Source organism: Phodopus roborovskii, unplaced genomic scaffold (genome assembly GCF_943737965.1).
Source record: "Phodopus roborovskii unplaced genomic scaffold, PHOROB, whole genome shotgun sequence".
NCBI classification, from domain to species: Eukaryota; Metazoa; Chordata; class Mammalia; order Rodentia; family Cricetidae; genus Phodopus; species Phodopus roborovskii.
The window spans coordinates 19,481,498-19,500,743 of NW_026126409.1; the positions used below are offsets into that span (position 1 = coordinate 19,481,498).

Consider the following 19,246-nt stretch of genomic DNA (forward strand, 5'->3'; position numbering starts at 1 on the left):
TGTAGTTAAAGTGGTTCTCTACTTAAATTGAGGTTGTATTGTCATTTTTTTTTTCCTATTGAGCATGTCCCTTCCCATAATGCATTTTTAAAGGGTTTTTGAGATAGGGTTTCTCTGTGTATCCCTGACTGTCCTGGAGCTTGCTCTGTAATCTGACTGGCCTGTAATTCAGAGATCCACCTGCCCTTGCCTTCTGAGTACTAGGATTAAAGGCCTGTACTACCACTGCCTGGCTAATGCATATGCTTGGACATAATGCTGGTAAATAGGGGGATTCTCCCTAAAAGAAGATGCTGTTTTGCCTTAATTCATATCTACACAAACTAGTTCAGGTTGGACAAGCCCTTCTAGTCTTCATACTCAGATATGTGGGGAATACACTTGAACAGAAACTGTCCATATTTGATTGTTACCAGGAGTCGGAGAACCAACACTATTGCTATCTGAAAATACATGTAGCCTGGAGCAGTTGGAGGGGCCAGGGGACTGGGAGGTTGTTAGGGGCATTGTTTAGAGAGGAGTGCATGTGTAGAGTGTGCAGGTGAAGTAACCACACTGCCAAGTGGGAGGTGCACTAAAGCCACCTTCTACTCTGGCTTCTCCATCCTCCCAGAGTTCAGAATATATTTAGGGAGCCAGGCATGTATGTGTGAGCTAGATGTTTCCCCTCCAGGTGGAGGACAGCAGGGTCGTCATAGCTGGTCAGAATCCAGGACAGGGTAAGACTGGATTTGTCTTTCCAAAGAGGTGGAATTCCAGTATGAGAAGCCTGAAGGGCTGCCTCTAATGAACCTGGAACTTGTTGTTTTCCCTTTCCTGTTGAATTAATGAAAAAACTGTACCCAGAAAGTAAGCCTTGTACATTGCAGGCAAGTACTTGCTCTGCTGATGAGCTGCTCTCTGCCTTGGAAGTAGATTTTCTAAGAAGTTTATCTTTCAAAGATCCTTCTTAATCATTTTTCTTAGCACATTCTAAATCACGCCCTTTTTACATGGTTAACAAATGCAGAATTGCAAGAGTGAAACCATTTTTATGGGTCTGCATGAGAGGCTGAATTATCACCAGATATAAGTTGAGGCTCTGCTCCGTTTTGTTTTTGTTTTCTCTTTTTTCTTGCTTGCTTTGGCTGATAATTTTTGAGACTGTGCAATCAATGAAAGGAAGGCAGTTTAGAAATCATAACAATAAAAAAGACCAACCAACCAACCAACCAACCAACCAACCAACCAACCAGTTTCCTGGCAGGTACTTAGGCCCAGACCACCTGCTCATTTGTGCTTCTAGTGGTGAGAAATCCCAGACTTTTGTGGACTTTAAGAACAGCTTTCTCCAGACTCCAGATAAGGTGCAAAAGGAAATGGCAACATGGGGTTGGGGCAGTTAGTGGATCTTTAGGGAAAAGACTAGGCACAGCAACAACAGTTAAGGCATATACTATGCCCTTCAGATGACCTCCAAGGTGTAAAAGCATCTTCCCCTTTCTTCAGTCCTCAACCTTGCTCTGCTTTCCTGTGCCTTTTGATACACCATAAACCCGTTAAGATTCCTACAAGCCTCAGGAATATTTACCAGCAAGGGAGAGACATAAGGAAATTAGTCAGATAATTGTTGTGATGGGCTTTGTTCTGTAGAAGTTAAATTTCTGGGGCAAGAACCTCTCTCTCTCGCTCTCTCTCTCTCTCTCTCTCTCTCTCTCTCTCTCTCTCTCTCTCTCTCTCTCTCTCTCTCTCTCTCTCGCTCTCTCGCTCTCTCGCGCTCTCTCTCTCCACCTCTCCTACTCCTCTCCCTTTCTCGACCACCCCCACCTTTATTTGGCTGCCTTCCCCTCCCTTCTCTGGACTTCCCAGTTCTACCCACGACACCTGGCGGGAGGAGAACCTTACAGGTTGTCAATGAAACATGGAATTATTTCCTTTGATGGCTTAGATAATAGTAGGAGCCAAAGCAATGAGTGAGGTCGGCCGAGACCAATGCAGTCCTGCCCGGGACTGGAGAGCCAATCACAAGAGCAGGAGGCGGGGCGTCGGCGCCAGCAGATAATTGCTAAGTGCATCGCTAGCACAGTTGGTCTGAGCTGCTGAAAGGTCTGGTCGCAGAGGCAGGAACGCAGCATCCTCAGCGTGCTCCATCCCGGCCGCGACCTCCTGCGCTCGGCGGGGCAGCGAGCCTCCGGACAAGAGCCCCTTTGCTTCTCGGAGAAGGTACCTTTATCTGTGTCCCGGGAGAGGGGGCTGCTTCCGCTGTGTTTTCGCACAGGCTTGCAGTTAGCACAGGTGGAGGGATTGCAGAGAGAAAAGTTTAAGGGGAGGAAAGGTGACAAACGTGGAGACCATTATCTTTTGTTGGGAGGAAGACAAGCCTACAATTTGGAAAAACTTCTGCACTGTCAACAGCTAGGCTTGTTTACTACTCTTAATTAACTGCGCCCAGGTCCCTCAAATGGGTCTGGTTTGGGGCTAGAGGACCTGCAGGATTAGGGTGTAGACTCAGGTTTGCTGGGTGGCTGAGACTGGACCCGGATCGGCAGCTTCCCGGGCCATAATGATGCGGTGACCATATCCTCGAGCTGGTTCCAGAAGCAAGCTTGGTTTGATTGGATTTTCTACCATCAGTTCTGCCCTGTCCGCTGTACTTTGACCTGCCTTGCCCAAACTACAGTGACCTTCAACTCCAGTCCTTCCTCAAACTTTTCTCATCTTCTCCTGGGTTACTTTTGCCCACTGTCTCTCCATCTGTCTTCATTTGGTGAAAAGAGGTATTCGGTAGGGTGTAGGAACCTGTCCCATTTGACCCTGTGAACATCTATATGCACATCACCCAACTTGGTGAGAAATAAACCTTTGCCATTGACAAAAAAAAAAAAAAAAAATGACTTCACTGATTAGCTGCTTAAACATTCTGGAAGACTTTCCTAATTTGGTATATATACCCTGAAAAACAGTGGGGCTGTAGCTAAATTTTATCTCAGGGTGCTTTACACTCCTATCAGAGAAAAGAATTCTGAGGCCCCACAGCTCTGAATGTGAGGCTGCTGGGAAGGGAAGCTGCTGGGGGCTAGTTCTGAGGAGATTCGCAGGTGCACTTGTGGCAGGAAGAAGGTGCCGGAGTCCCTGCTCCTGCTTCTGGTAACTGCTCTTCAAGTAGAAATGCTCACCATGGCCCATGGTTGGCTCTTGGCTATCCCACACTGTGGAATTGCAAGGGCCTCATTTGCACCAAGACCCACTTTTGATGCTGGAGATAGCTCCTTTCTGTCAACTTTTGCTGCAGGGAAGTGGACCTTGAGGAAGTGGTGTCCCCAGTGCCAGTGAAGGTGATGTGCTTGGCCTTGAACTCCCTGTGTGCACATACAGGTAGTTAGTCCCTGGTGCTCTTTGCTCCAAGGCATGCAGTGGTGTGTCATACTTTCTCTGAGGCTCCCAGTCTCCAGGGGATATTACAAGTCCCCTGGATTCAGGGGTACACAGTCTGGGTGAAACCCTTCCCTTTGATTTCTGTCCCAGACTCGAAGCCAAGGACGAGTCCTGACAAGGGTGTTCTGGGTAGGGTTCTGAGTAGGACTGTGTCCCTGAGACACTTTTCCCACTGCCTCAGAGGTGTGATAGCCTTGATTTTTCCGCCCCATCAACTGTTCCCATGTTCAGTTCTTGTGTCCTTCACTCACTACCACACACAACAGGTTCGCCTTCACTTCCTCCAGGCAACTGTTTTGGATGGGAATTGTTACTGAGGAAGTTCTAGTCCCCATTCTTGAAGAGATAGCTGTCTAGCTTTGTATGGTTACAGCTGGCCTGGATGCCTGACCTCTTTTGTGCACGTGTTGGCTGGAAGTAGCAAAACAAACCCCAGGTTCTGCATAGCATGACTCTTGTTATCCAAGGTCCCTGAGTGGAAGCAAACTTTCTAGGTGGCTGGGGACAGTTCTTAAGGACTTTTTTCTCTGTAATGTAAGCTGGCACACGATTCCAAAGAGGCCATGGGGTCAGTACCCAGGCACTGTGACCTGGATGCAGACACCCTGTTTTGTTTTGTTTTGTTCCGTTCTTTAATGTACATAAGAATAAATTGAGCAAGCTTTTGAGTTTGCGGGGTGTCTTGGGCCAGAAACCAGGAGCAGAACTTAGGTTCCCTCTTCGAATTATGCCAGCCTGAGATCTGTTGATGTCTATCATGATAGAGAACATTAAAGCAAGGCCTTTTAAAACCTCTCCTCGTGGTGACTCATGCACAGAGGAAAAGGCTGGGTGGGGGAGGGAGCCAAGGGAGCTTTGGAAAGTGAAGTGGGACACCCTGGAGCACCGGCTTCTCCCTCCTCCTCCTCCTCATTCCTCTTCCTTGGATTTCCTCATTTGGAACAGAGATCATTAAAATCACAACTTAAGCTAAAAAAGAATTGAATATAGGAGCTAGAGAGTAATTGACAAAACCCAAACCACGCTCATTGTAGCTTTTTATCTTGGATAGTTTGAGCACAAACCCCAGGACCCTGAGAATGTATGTGGCTGATTAACTCCTGTGAGGCTGGCTGCTTGCTTGTGTGTGAAGGGACTGATGAATGCTCAAGAAATTAAATTTGTTGGTTGTCATTTCATCGAATTGAACATGATAGCTTTGGCTAGAAACCTGGATGGGCACCATGCATCCATGTAGTATTTTTCTTTTTGCTCAGTTGGACAGCTAGGGCTTCTGCTCTGAGCTACTGCGATGTGGAGGGGCTACATCCCTCTGCTGTTCCAACCCCAGTGTGATTGATTGCCCTGGCAAATAAGAGACTTCCTCTACCCCTCAGGACCTCAGTGCCCACCATCCTCCTTGTCTTCCCTTTCCATGATAAACATGTCAATAACTAATCTCTTTGCCAACCTTCTTCGATCTCATCATTTTGTGCAGATTTTGCAGTTAAAGGAAATCAGGCCCAGAAATAGGATTGGAAACATATTACAATTTCTATCAGAGAAGTGTCTTTTTGTTTTGTCTTATAAAATTTAATTTTGTGGTTTTGGGGAAATCAAATAAGCATGTTTATTGGGTTAGGCATTTTGGTAAATACTGTCATGATGTCTTCTTTCTCTTTGCGGATCTATGAATTTCCCAGCTATCCTCAGGGAGGGTGTGTCTGCAGGTTTGAAGCAGTCTGGAACATCCCTGAAAGTCAACAAAATTAAGTTGCAATGTGCCACTGTTTATTCAAAAATGGCAAAAGGCTTTTTTGAAATCTAAGATCAGCATCCTTCCTGCTCGAGTATCCTCCGGTCTTCATTTAGGAAAATCCCAGAGCCGAAAATTATGAGTACATCTGAGGCACTTTTCTGTACACTCACCCTGCATCCTTCATCCCAGCTGGGGACTTAGTTCATCTGAAGCAGGCACCTTACTCGATTTGATAGTAGGTGTATTTCACTTCCCTTCATCCATTCTGGTTCTTCAAGCCATCTCAGAGCACCCTATGTGAGATGTGAGATTTCCTCATAGACACCCTGTTCACATCATTTCAGAAAGAGTTAAACAGAGTACCTAGGAATGCTGGGCTAGCCATGGGAGACTGCCCTGTGGAATCGATGAGGTAATCCTTCCACTCAGTTCACTCCTAGCTTAGACCTCAGTAGAGTTCATGGGCTGTGGGGCTGCTGGTTCTGTGAGGCAGACAGGGTAGACATTTCTGGGAAAAGGTGATTCCTACCAGGTACAGGAATCCTGCTGCTTTTCTGTCCCGAGACCCCTCCCCCACCCCCTTCCACAGGCTGCACATGGTCCAGCTGGGGACTGACCTTGGGAACATTAAGGGATAGTGCAGTTTGTCTGCCATTCTCCCTATTTCTTTGTTCTCTCCTAATCATCATCTATCAGTAATTAGAAAAGATCAAATTACTCCCTTACACTAAGTTAACTGTGTAACTTAGAGAGGCATTGAAGTCTTTCTCCTGTATTTGTAGAATGAATCACACTACCATCAAATTACACACACACCCAGTAGTTGCGTTTTAAGAAAAAAAAATCCCAAAGGTGTTTGCAGCAGAAGTTTGTCATCTTCTGGAAGGACAAGAAAGACAGAACTGGAGAGATGCGAACGACGAGGCTGTGGCACCTTGCTATCAGTTGAGGCACTGCCTTGACTTCTCAGGGAGTTGTGGCCATAGTTGGGAGTTGTAGCTGTTATAGTGGCACATGACTATGTTCCTAGTACTTGGAAAGTGGAGCAGGAAGATCTGGGGTTTAAGGCAAGCTTAGGCCATATAAGGAGAGCTTTACACCCCCACCACCACTAAAAAAGAAACAGAAAGAAAAGAAAAAAAGGAATATTGGGTCTGGCACTTGAGCCCTGGGATTTGATCTTGGGCATTACACTCATTTGCTCTTTTGGCTTTTAGTTTCCTCCTGTGTAAAAAGAGCAGACCATGTTCTTCTAGGTCCCTTTCTGCAGTGACCTTCTCTTTTGATCTTGCCAGGGAGTCTACCTCCCGCTGTGGAGGCCACAGCTCTGCAGCCTTCCCATGCTGCCATGGTGACTGGTCATACTTTCAGAGCTAGAATCTATGAAGATAGGTCGTCGGGAGGCACAGTGGATGGTGTGGCAGAAGAAAAAACAGGCTGAGGGGTGATGTCATAACTGTTTCTGGTTTAGGAGGGGATGTTATATGGAGGATGGCGACCAGCTGTTCTCCATCTCCAGTAAGGATTGAACGAGAGAAAATAGACAGAAATTGCAGCAGATGGACTTAGATTAGGTATGAGGAAGAATTTTCCATCAGCAAGAATTTTTTTTTTTAAAAAGGGAAGGTTGTGAGCCTCCAAGATAATCTTTAAGAAAAGGATAAGCAGAAGGTGTTAGCCGGAGTTGAGGACTGTGAGTAGGTAAAGGGCAGGGTTCCTTGAACTGCAGGCTCCATCTCTCCTGGAGAAAACCTACAACCATTTCTCCCAAACTCCACCCTTGGCTTCCTGGCTGAAAGCTGGAGTGCTTGGGGTGAGTCAGGAATGCAGGGAATCTGTGAAACCCCAGGTTAGAACCCTCTCCCACTCTGTCCTGAGCTGGCTGCCACCTTGATGGGACTATTGTGCCCATTGTCTAGAGATCCTCTGTCTGCTCTAATCTTTTGTTGCAGGCCTAGAAAATGATCTCAGAGAGGTAAAAGCACTTCGTGGCATCACCTAGGGGGTCAGTGACAGAACTGAGACCAGAATTAATAAGCACGCTTCCCCATCTTCAGAAATTTCCTTGGTTATTTCCTTGGTAGCTCATTTCCTGTTCATTCCCAAACAGAGCAGACCATCTGATGTATTTGTCTCCCACTATCTCTTTACCTGTACAGCCAAGATTGACATCTGCAGCTAAGCACTGTTCGTTGATACCAACCACTGGCACTATGCTCTCTCCACAGCACCCATTGTCTCCACCATGTACCCTTTCCCATGGTACCCAGTGCTCACACTGTACCTGACTACACTTGCTGTGGTTTACACACTACACTGCTCCATCTCCAGTCATGGGTTGGGGGAGGCTGCTTTGCTATCTCTGGGGACTCTGCAGTGTTGCTGTGGGGCCACATGGCAGCATTTCTGTCAGAACCCAGAACAAAAAGAAATGAATAGATAGAGACGGGAGCATCAAGAAGAGAATGGAGAAATCATGAGAGATTGAATTTGAATTTAGCAGTGGATTATGGCTGTCCATTCAACTTCTTCTTGTAAATAATGGAATAAAAAGGCTAGAGACAGACATCATACCATGAATACCACTTCACCCGTTACCACAGCTTCATGTATGTACATTAGTAGAAGGTAGAGGGTTGGCCCACAGGGCCTTCCCCAGAGCCCAATGTTGGGCTGTCTGTGGGGTGGGGTGAAGAGCCTCACATTTCTAATGAGGCAGCAGCTGGGAAGGTCTTTACTCCATAGTCTTTGAGAGAGCAAGAACTGAACAGCACAAAAGAAGTCCTCACACACTCAGACAGGCAGTAGCGCAGGATATCTGCCCAAGGAATGGCTTAGAAGGCAGATTTAAAGGAACCCAAGAAAGAAATAGCCTTGCAGGCATCACACTGGGATGGTCAGGCAGTTTCCCCAGAATGTAAGATGGGCTGCAAAGGCAGAGAGCTCTGGAAGAGACTGGTGTTTGTGTGTGTGTGTGTGTGTGTGTGTGTGTGTGTGTGTGTGCGTGTGTAATTGGAGTCCATTTGTAGAGGGGGAGTGGAGTAACCCCTCCTGGGGGAGAACTTTGAGGGATCCATTAGCCTCCAGACTAGTTCATCACATCTTTGTCCTTCATGGTGACCTTTGTCTACATTCATACTTTCCTCCTTGTTTTTGATGCTGAGAACTGTATTTGAAATGGGTGTGTTGAGTAGATTATAGCTGTGTTTTGGATGTGAGGCTCATCATAGCTTATTGGGGTGGGGGTTTATAGGAAGTCTCTGGAAGAAATGAATGCTTGAGACTAAGGAAGAAGTGATTTACCACCAGGTCTATGAGAGAAGGATGGGCAGAGATGAGCCATGTTTTCCCAGCTCAAAATCATAGGATAGCACATGCCTGAAATACTTGGGTGCTATTGTATTTGAATATATAAAGTGTGTTTATTTTATGGGGGGGGATAGGAGGTAGGGCTCTGGGTGCTTGTCAGATAGGAAGGGTGCAGTTGGCTGGGTGAAAGAAAGGGAGAAGGGAAGAAATGACAGTCTCATTTGGAGCTATAGGAATAATAGCCTGGGTAGCTGCCAAGTGGAGAAGGTGAGGTTTGGGGCAGGGGTTAAGAAGGGAAGATCCAGCCCGGGACTGCTGAAAAGTGATGGGGATCTGAAGAAAAATGGCAGCAACAGGGAGGGCCAGTGAGATGGTTCATTGAAGACAGTTTCAGCTCAGGTCTGGGAAAACTCCCAGGGCCAAGGTGACTTCTGCTTTTCGACTTCAAAGCCTTGCAACTGAATTCCAGCGAGGATGGGAGTTGCTAGTGAAGGGCACTTTTTCCTGCAAGGTACTGAGGAGCTCCTTGGGGAAGCAGCCCACTATGTGAGGCCTGTGGGCTGCCTGAGGCCCACAGAAGACTGTATATGGCTGGAGAAATCGAGTTTGATCCCTAGAACCCACACAAAGAAGGAAAGCACCAAATACACCAGTTACAGTTTGACTTCTACTTGCTTGCCATAACCTGTGTCCCCCACAACAATACTGTTGCTGCCACTGCTAATAGGAGATAGGCTGGCTTTGTGAGTCACATGAGATCAGTGGAAAAAGGAAGCCAGCATCCCAATGAGGACCAGATGAAATGTAATAAAGCTCACACTGTGAGGTAAGAGGGACCAGACCTGCCATTGCTGCTAAAATAGAGTAAGAAGATATGCGTTAAAAGGGCTGGAAAGATGGCTCAGCAGTTAAGAGCACTGGCTGCTCTTCCAGAGAATTATGGTTTGAATCCCAGCACCCACATGGCAGTTCACAACTCTCTGTAAATCCAGTTCTAGGGGATCCAAGGCCCTCTACTGGCCCCCTGTGGGTACTGAACAGACATATACACAGGCAAACCACTCAAGCACTCAAAATAAATATAACTCAAACAGAAATTCAAGACAGGAAATGATTTCAGGCCCCAGGAGAAGGATATAAGTGAGGTGTAGAATTCATGCTTTAATAGGTACAGAATTGTCAAAGCAGGCTGTGAAACTATTTTTCCACAGAATATTAGAGATAAACTGCTCTGTTGATAGAAACACTGGCAAAGACTTCTGGACAGCTACTTCAAAAACATATAGAAAAGAAATAAGTGGCTGGAGTATGCACTAGCCTTGTAGTTAATAGACAGAATTAAAAACAAAATATTGCTAGCTACCTAATAGGTCAGAAAAAATGAAAAATATCAGTGTGCTATTCAGTGTTGTAGAGAACAACAGACATTTATATACTCCACTGGTGGAAGATAATTTGAAAATATGAGGCAGGTCTCAAAAACTGCCCTTTAAACCAGTGAGCAGGTCTTCTCTAAGGAATTAACCCTAAAGACATAAACAGAGATGTGCAAAGTAGTTCTAATCAGGGATATTCCTTTCAGCATTATTCATGCTAATGAAACATTGTGTGTGGGATTAATTAAATATAATATGGGTCATCTATAAAATGGAAATCAAAGAAGCTATTAAAACTACATTGAATAATATATAAGGGTATGGAAAGTGCTAATAATACATCTATTATGTAGAGACTGAAGAGTAAATAGAGTATAATTGCAGTTAAAGTGAAATAGAATATCAAAACATGGAAGTGGATAAATACATATATATGTATACACACACACACACACACACACACACACACACACACACACTTATATACTTTTTGAGTTTTCCAAATTCCTTACAGGAAAAGTTTATTATACAAATTAGAAATGCTGTTCTTTCTTCATGTTGAAAATAGATTTTTCTCAGATAATATATTCTGATCAGGGTCTTCACCATCTCCAACCTTTCCAGATTCATCTCAATTACTCATTCACAATATTCCCCCCCCCATTAGAAAACAACCAGGTATCCAAAAATTGAAACAAAATCAAAACTAAAAACAAACTGAACAAAGCCAAAGAGAAAAAATCCTCAAGAAACACATGAAGATGCACAGGCACACAATTCACATATTCAGAAATTCCACAAAAATACAAAACCAGAAACAAATATATATACATACATACATACATGCACACACACACACACACACACACACAAGTAAGACTTTAAAAAAACACCCAAAGTATTATGAGGCAAAGTATCCATAAAACATATCATTGAGTTCCTTTTGTGTTGCTCATCCACTGCGGGCGCAGGGCCTGCCCTTGAGAGTGGCTTGTTTCCCCAGGGAGACTCCCTTGGAGAAAAGTGTTTTCATTTGCAAATAGTTATCAAGTGGAGATGGCTCCTGAGTTAGGGATGGGGCTGTGTGTCTGCTTCTCCTCTCAACACTGGGACCCCATCTGGTGCAGATTTTTGCAGGTCCTGTGCGTGCTGCCTCAGTCTTGGTGAGTTCATATGTGCACAGGTCCTGCTGTGTTTAGAAGGCCTTGTTCCCTTGGTGTCCTCCATCCCCTCTGACTCTTAAACTCTTTCTGCCTCCTCTTCCTCAGATAATCAATGCTCTTCTTAATTTAGTTGCTCCAACCATAGCCATTCAAGCAGTGACTAAACATACAGCAACATTGTAGGCTCACTGCTTACTCTGTACAACTGGCACACGTGTCCTCAGTGCATTTGGGAAGGCGATCCGTGGATCTAGCCCTGAAATCCAGTAGGCACTTCTCTTAAAGAGCTCAGCCTCTGTTCCTCTGCTCAGGCAAAAGGCATTTCAGGTGGCTGGGCTTGTGACTTCTTGCCCACCTTATCACTACAGTTCGGGTCCTGTCTGTCACAGTAATCAGACCTGTGTTTGAATTTCCAGTAGTATGACAAGTGGAAAAGTTGAGGCTCAGTGAGGCTTGTGACTTAATGTGGGTAGAAAACCTCCTGAGTGACACTGGTAGGTACAAGCCAAAGGCTGTCTGGTGTTTGATGCCATGGTTTTCGCACAATATCTGATGTGCTGAGCTCTGTATGCTCCCGATTTCCATGGGACACTGTAGAGCCACCTTACCTTCTCCTTAGCTAAGACCAAACCAACGTGCTGACAGCATTCTACTTTGAGCAGAGGCTGTGGGTGCTGGGTCAGATGCGACCCCACTGGCTGCATCCTGCCTGAGAGTCTCATTTGTTCTTGTTTTCTAGAATGTATTCACTTCCCACTGTGATTTCCTCTGTTGCATAAACCCTGGGCAGCCAAATCAGCTTGCCTGGGGTGGAAGACACAGTTGGCTGGCTCCATGATGTGTGTTGGGCCACACGAGGGCTCTGGGGTACCCTCTCACTATAGGGCCTGTGGTGGCTCTCATGGGCATAACCTTGGGGCTTCTGCAGGCTTAATTGGGAAAAGAGTGGGCAGGCTTGCGGCAAGCAGGGCTGGTTGAGGAGTTGTGTGTACATAATTTGTTGCTCTATTTATTTTAATAAGAGCCCAAATTTATGTGGTATTTTTTATTTGGAAGCCTCAGATGTGGGCGAGGTATTCTTCCCATTTTGCAGGGGAAGAAATCAATAGGGAATGGATATGGAATTGTGAGGGTTGCTGAATTCTGCCTGCAAATTGCACCTGGCTTATCAGCAGCAAGGATTTCCCATGGACCTGTACATGCTTGGTAATGGAGGGATGTGAATGAATTAGCACCCTGTGTAGCCCTGTGGCTACTTGGGGCAGCCAATAGCAGAATACATCACAAGGGTACCAGGGAGCCTTAGGCTGAGTCCCTACTGTATGAAGTTGAGTATAGGTTCTGAGAAACAGTGCTCTCATGAGGCTCACAGAGACAAAACATCCTGAACACTGAGCTGTGAAGGATGTGACTAATTTGGATGGTGGGAGAGGCATTCTCTAAGGACTCTATGCCTGGAGTCAAGAGCTAGCAAGGAGCATCTCTGATTGTCAAGGGGCTGTGGGCTGCATTGAGGTGATGTTAAGACATGCTGCAGGCACTCTGTTGTGACAGGACTTGCTCTCTTAGAAAGTCTTTGTGTTCAGTAGACTGGGACAGAATGGCCATGAGGGGTGCAGAGGGAGGGAGACCACGGAGGCAGGGGTGGGCTTGGATCTTAAGGGCTTTCATTTTCTTCTGCTGTGTTCTTGATTTTGTTCCTGTTGAAAAGGAATTGCCCTGTAAGGTTCCAGGAAGATGGAAAGGAAGAGTTGGGACTGTTGCCACTCTATCGACTCTCCCCCTTCTGTTGGGAACATAGAGCTTTCAAATTTATTAGCCAATAAGAAAGCAAAACAAAACAAACTTTAGAATTGGGGGCCAGGTTGGGAGTAAGGAAGTAAGCCCCAGAGGCATATTTAGGTATGACTGAGAGATCTCAGCTGGTCCTAAGGGTGACCTCTTTTAAAGTTGCAAGCTGCAAACTTTTAGGTGTGATACGCTCCACAGGAGAAAGATGGAGAGTCTAGGATGGCCCCTTGCCTTATATTTGTAAGCATTTTCTGACAGCACCTTCTTTTTCAGGAGAGGAAACAGGCTTGAACTGTGGCTGAAGCTCACAGAGGGAGCCTTGTCAGTAGTGTAAGACCAAAGGGGGTGAGGAGTTCATTTTGTGAAGTATGAGACATCCAATCAAAATGTCCACTGCGATGGTGGGTTGTGAGTCCGGAATCCAGGGAAAAGATTTAGGCTGGAGAAGGACTTTGGGGTCACCCGTAGCATTTCAGGTCATGGGGCCAGATTAGCTCACTCTGAAGAGCCTGGGTACAGAGGCGGTGAAGATGGAGTTTTGAGAATGGCAGTATTTATAGATCAGGAAGAGTAGCTGGCAAACTTCCTAAAGTGCCAGACAGTAAATACTTAAGGCTTTGCAGGCCGCATTGTGTTCCCTGCAACTGTTTAACTTGACTCCCGTAGCACAAAAACAGCCGCGGCCAGCTATAAATGAGTAAGCTAGGCTTTGTTATAGCAGAACTCCACTGCAAATCCATCTGACCTATAGGCCAAAGTTCTCTGCCCTTGGATGTAAGATATTGAGGGTTATCCTCGAAACAAGAAGGAGAGGAGTAGTAGTGAGGATAGTGGGGAGGGGAGGGGACACTGCCTTCAGGAGCAGAGCCGCTCAGGGTCAGACATTGTTGCTGCAAGAGAAGGATTGAGAGCTAAGCAGCGGCTTCATGGAGGCTGGTGATCTTACTTGATGAGGGTCCTTTGGGTGGAGTGGGTTCAGGGAAAATAAACAACTCTATGGTAGAGTGTCATCCTCGAGAGGTACAGAGAGAGGAAATAGTAACCGCAGGACTGTGTGGAGGTCAAAGTCAGCATGTCTGCTTCCAAAATGGGAAACCTAACAGGCCCTTTCTAAGCCGATGAAAGCAATATAGGGGCCTGAGATCAGACCCTACAGTGGAGTAGGCTGGAGAGGATAAGCCTCTTTTTACATGGAAGGCTAGCTCTGGGAACCTGCCCGGAAAGGGGTGGTCATGTACAGAGCTGGGCATGCTCATGAGGCTGGCTCTGCCTGAATAAGTTTTTCTGCATAGGGTGTCTTAGATTCTGAAGGATGGAACATGCTGCATTAGATGCTTATAATTGAGGTCATTGCATGAGTGACAGAGGCAATGAGTTTGAAGTTTATAACGGACCATGGTGGAAGGCTTGTCCATTCCCCCTCCAGATCCTATTCCAGGAATACCTTTCTTATTGAAGCTCAGAATAACACAGGTCAGACCCCAGTTTAATCCTTGGTAGCTCCACACACCTGGCTTTATTGAATTTTTATGTGTGGAACTGTTTGGTCTGCATGCATGCATGTGTACTATGTACATACAGTGACCCTGGAAGTCAGACGAGCTGAGTTACACTGTTTAACTTCTGAGTCATCTCTCCAGCCACCAAACTCAGTTTTATCAGCTTTCAAGTGCCCGGTTTGGGGCTGAGAGTTTTGTTGTAGTGATTGGCGGAGTATCAGATGTGAAGTACTTAACCTTAAGCACTCAGGGTCTATGGCAAGCTACTAAAGGGTAGTAGGTAACTCTAAGGATGGAGCAGGGTAGTAGACTGGGGTCATGGATTACACATAGCTCTGCTGTGCAGCGTCTTGAGTGATGAGTGAAGAAGGCGTAAATGCCTGTTTTTGTTTTTCCAATTCAAAGCTCAGATATATTCTCCCAACAATTGCTGGTCCGTTGTGATTTTTTTTTTTTTTTGGAAGAAGGGCACAGTATGGGATCAGAGTGGTACTGCCAAATAGTGTAGTACCTTTAAAATGAGAACCTGGAAGTCCTTCAGCTGCAGGGCCCGCAATGCTGAGAGAAAGTAAAGGTGATCAAAATCACTGCAATGCTTAGGGCAGCAGGAACATAGACTTCTCATAGCGGTCAAATGATTTCTGGGAAAATCCCGTCCATCTCACCAGCTTGAGCTGCACCAAGCAAATGATTGGCTGTGTGGTGCAAAGCGATCTGTGAAGCTTGCCTAGGGATGCTCTATGCTGCTGTGGACGTCTTCCACAACACACATTGATAAGCAAGTGTGCCACTTAGGAGTAGTGACATGCCCTGAGCCCTGGCCTGTGTTGAGTGGTCAGTGCCAGGGGGTGACTTTCAGGTCTCTTCCCCTTAAGATCCTTCTGCCCTTCAGGCTGAGGAAATGATGGGGTGTTACCTCAAGCCTCTGAGGGGAGGAAGTGATGGACAGTGTCTGGATGGTGATGCACACACTATCCCTGGTATGTTGTGTTGCTCCCATCTCCATGTAAGGAGAATACATGATTTCTCACTCTACCTCCTTCTGGAAAGGATTGTGATATCTGTAAGATGTTCTCCTTGCTGCCAGAACTGTGTTTCCAAAGGAGCTTGCATTTCTGGCCTCATTGACCTGCTCCACAGGATCTGACCTCACTGAGATTTTCCCATGGAAGCTGTCAAAACTTCAGTGTGCTTGTCATTGCAGGAGGCATCAGCCAAGTCTGTTTAAAATCCTTCCCATGTTTACAGAAGACACTGCTTCTTAATGGCTGCAGGAGATGCGTAGTGGTTTCGGGGAGAGTCAGGAGACGTGGAAATCTCATAGAGTAGCATTAAAGCATCCAAACACTGAGGGTCCCCACCCCCCATGGGGAAACTAGATGAAGCATAGTTGAGAGGAATGTTTGACTTCACAGCACTCAGCTCAGAGCTGCAGTGGCTCAGATCAGGCTTGGGGGCTGGCTCTAAAGTGGCTCGAATCACATTGTCAAGTCACTCTAGTGGTAGTCATTCCTCTGTGGAGCGAGGATGGGGGACGGGCTGCTTCACAGGTGTGGTGGAGAGGGAGGGTAATTCAAGTCATGTACTATTACCGGTAATAACTCCAATAATAACAATGATGAAGATATTAATTAATATGGAAATGGGATGAAATGTTGCAAGCTATAAAAATCATTGAGGGTTAAGAAATATATTTCTTGATGTCTCAGAGACATGGTAGGGGCAACTTTCTGGAAAGTCTGGGTTTTGAGGATTTTTGTACTTTTCAACTTACTTTTAGGTTTCTGCCCTAAGGAAATAATCAGGAAAGTATATGTCTGTGATATTGCTCACTGTAGTCTTCCATGATGTCTTGGGAAACTGTTCAAGGTTCCTGTCCTGGGTAGCTTTAACTATGGACATGACACAGTCTAGAGTCACCCAAAGAGAAACCCCAGGTGAGGAATTGCCAAGATCAGATTGGCCTGTGGGCAAGTCTGTGATTTCTAAGACAAAGCATGTCTTTGTTGCTAAGTGGCACAGGAGGACCCTGCTGACTGGGAGTGTTTCAGCGATCCTCTGGCAGGTGACCCTGGACCATACAAGTGAACAACAAGCAGTGCTTCCCTATGCTTCTTCCTTGAATTCCCTGGATGATGGTCTGTGACCCGGAAGTATCAGCCGAGTAAACCCTTCCTTCCCCAAGTTTCTTTTTGTTCGAAGTGTTTTATCACAGTACCAGAATGAAACTAGGACACACCCTGGAAGAAGGCAACTAGTCCATTATGCACATCATGTCACATTCATACAACAGTTAGCCAGCTCCTGGAAGGACATTAATGAAGTGAGCTTGTGTTCATGAAGCTGTAAGAGAAATGGCCCTTGAGCTGTCATGGATGCTGCTCAGACACCACTGTAAAGGGAGTTCTGTCTGGGTCCTGAGATTATGGAAGATATATATTTTTTCTCCTTTTTATAGTTTACAAATATTTTGTGGTTAATCCTTATTTACTGATGATAACACAGTGATAGAAAGAGAATGCGATCCAGTGGCCTATGTTCTTGCCTTGTCTGTGGATCAGTCCTGGCATGGATTCCTTGCAAGCCTGGCTTTGGGTCAGCATACCTCTTAATCCTCCCTGGCCCGTGTGGAAGAAAGAATGTTTTGGCAATAGAAACAGACATGTGGGATGAGGAGAGAGAAGTGGTGGAGGTAGTACTAAGTACTGGGTACAGTGGGCAGCTGCTTCCCACTTTCTCTCTGCCTAGACGTCCATTCTGTTCCAGAAGCCACAGACATGATAGCTCTGCAGCATCAGCATGCTAGTCACTACCAAGGCCATGTTAGACTGGGGACCACTGTTCCTTTTCCATCAGGTTGTCACTGGAAGCTAGGAAGAGATTTTGTAAAAAAAAAAAAAAAAAAAAAAAAAAAAAAAAACAGCCCTGCCTACACAATGCTAATAGAACACGGGGGCTGGAGATGCAAGGTGATGTAAGAAAGCACTCAGGCAAAGACAATGGACTAGAGCTGCATCTCCCAGGAAACAAACAATCCTCCCCAGCTCGGGTGGCACCACAGATGTGTTTCACCTAGCACACCTGTGCCTGTGTGGAGGCGGTACCGGAATGCCATTTGTAAATTCCATACTAGGTTAAGTGTACCAATGGGACAGGCTGTACAACAGAGTCCTACACACCCAGTGTGTTTCTGAGTTTCTGCAGCCCAGGTGAGTGCTGCTCACTAGGCATCTCTCTTTGGATAAAACTGAGGCTGTGGGGTAGAGTTCTGTTATATATGCATGATATATATATATATATATATATTTACACACATATATATGTGTGTGTGTGTATATATGTATAGCATATTTAAAATCGGAACTTAAAAAATATATTGGTTTTGCTGCTGAAAGTGGAGCACACTTACTTTAGTTTTGCATGATATTATAGGAATCCAGATATTTCTTTCTCAGTTCCAAGAGCTCTAAATTTACTTAAATTCATTCTTATAACATGAGCTGGGAAGCCATTTGGGCCCCTAACTTTGGTTCCCACCTTTTCCCATTGATACTAGCTGTCTGCAGACTGAATGGAGGCTCTCCATGCAGAAGCTGAGCTGTCCCTCCATCCATTGGTCTTTCGTTCATTCACTTGGGGGCTTGAAAACACAATGGCTGTTGTGTGATGTTGTCTTTGCAATACTTGCAGAATGAGGTCCCTGGGGTCCCTGGGCCAGGATTGTGTTTAGTTTAGGTAAATTGTAGCTTTTGTAGAGATGGATGTGGTGGGGCTCTGGCTCTTCCGCTGCTTTGGAATGAACCCAGATGTTTGGCTTCTTTTAAATCTCTGACATGACCATGGCCAAGTCTATGAATAGCTCTAACATCAGCTATAATGCTGGCATGATGCTGATTTTTATCTCGCCACCCACTAGGAGAAAACACGCTTTCCTCATCCCCAGGTTCTCTCTCTCTCTCTCTCTCTCACACATACACACACACACACACACATGCACGTGCACACACACACACACACTTTTATAGTTAAATATCTAAACTATAAGCAAAAATCTTGAATGTACTCAACCCCATCTGTGTTTTTGTTTCTTTCCGTTTTAGGAATTAGGAACAAAAGCAGCTAAAGAGCTTTTAATGGTAACAAGGAAAAAAATCCTAAGAATCTACTATGTCCAGGCACAGTGCAAAATTTAATTAGTTCCTACCCTCAGAGCTCACATCTAGCAAGAGGGCAGAATGTCAGTCATCACTTGTGCCAGGCTATCCAAAGGTATTGTGCAAAGTCACCTTGTGGAAGTTCCTGGGGTTCTATGGTTGTGGACAAGATCTTGAATGATGTCAGCAATAGAATGTCACAAAACAGCTGTTTCAATGCAGGAATTTGCCTTCTTGTAGTTCTAAAGGCTGGAAACTTAAGACAAAGTGTTGGCAGGGCAATTCTTCCTGAAGGCTGCAAGGGCAGGACCTGGTGATCTTTCCAGGGCCTGTAGACAGCCATCCTTCTCTGTGTGTCTTTAAAGTAAATATACACACAGACACATGCCTTTATTGTGTGTATATGTGTTTGTGTGTGTGTGCACATACACATAAATACTGCAAGTGCACAGATACCAGTAGAAGCCAGAAGAGGGCATCAGATCCCCTGAAGCTGGGGTTCTAGTCAGTTCTGAAGCTGCCCAACATGGATGCTGGGAACAGAACTTGGGTCCTCTGGAAGACTGGCTTCCCTATGGTCCATCCCGCATCAACAGTGGACACATGTGAAGCAAGTCTTGAGAGAACTCCTGTCCTGCCTGAGGGATATTCAGGAGAGTGGCACAGTGGCCTCCTCTATTGCTTTAACTTATTCCAGAACTGTGGGCGGAATTTATAGTGCCTACAGAAGAAAGGACTTAGCTGCCCTTTGACTCACAGTCTGTGCCCAGCTGCCTACAGGACCTCCGTCCTTTACAAATGG

The 19,246-nt window shown here is 45.6% G+C and overlaps 1 protein-coding gene across 1 annotated transcript in view; it reads left to right on the forward strand.

Moving 5' to 3' along the window:
- Positions 1-2,078: 2,078 nt before the first annotated feature.
- Positions 2,079-19,246, forward strand: part of Zmat4 (zinc finger matrin-type 4) — a 327,753-nt gene continuing 310,585 nt past the window's right edge. The window contains exon 1 of the mRNA XM_051182141.1: positions 2,079-2,202. The gene's annotated coding sequence lies outside the window, so the exon portion shown is untranslated. The remainder of the gene's footprint in view (positions 2,203-19,246) is intronic.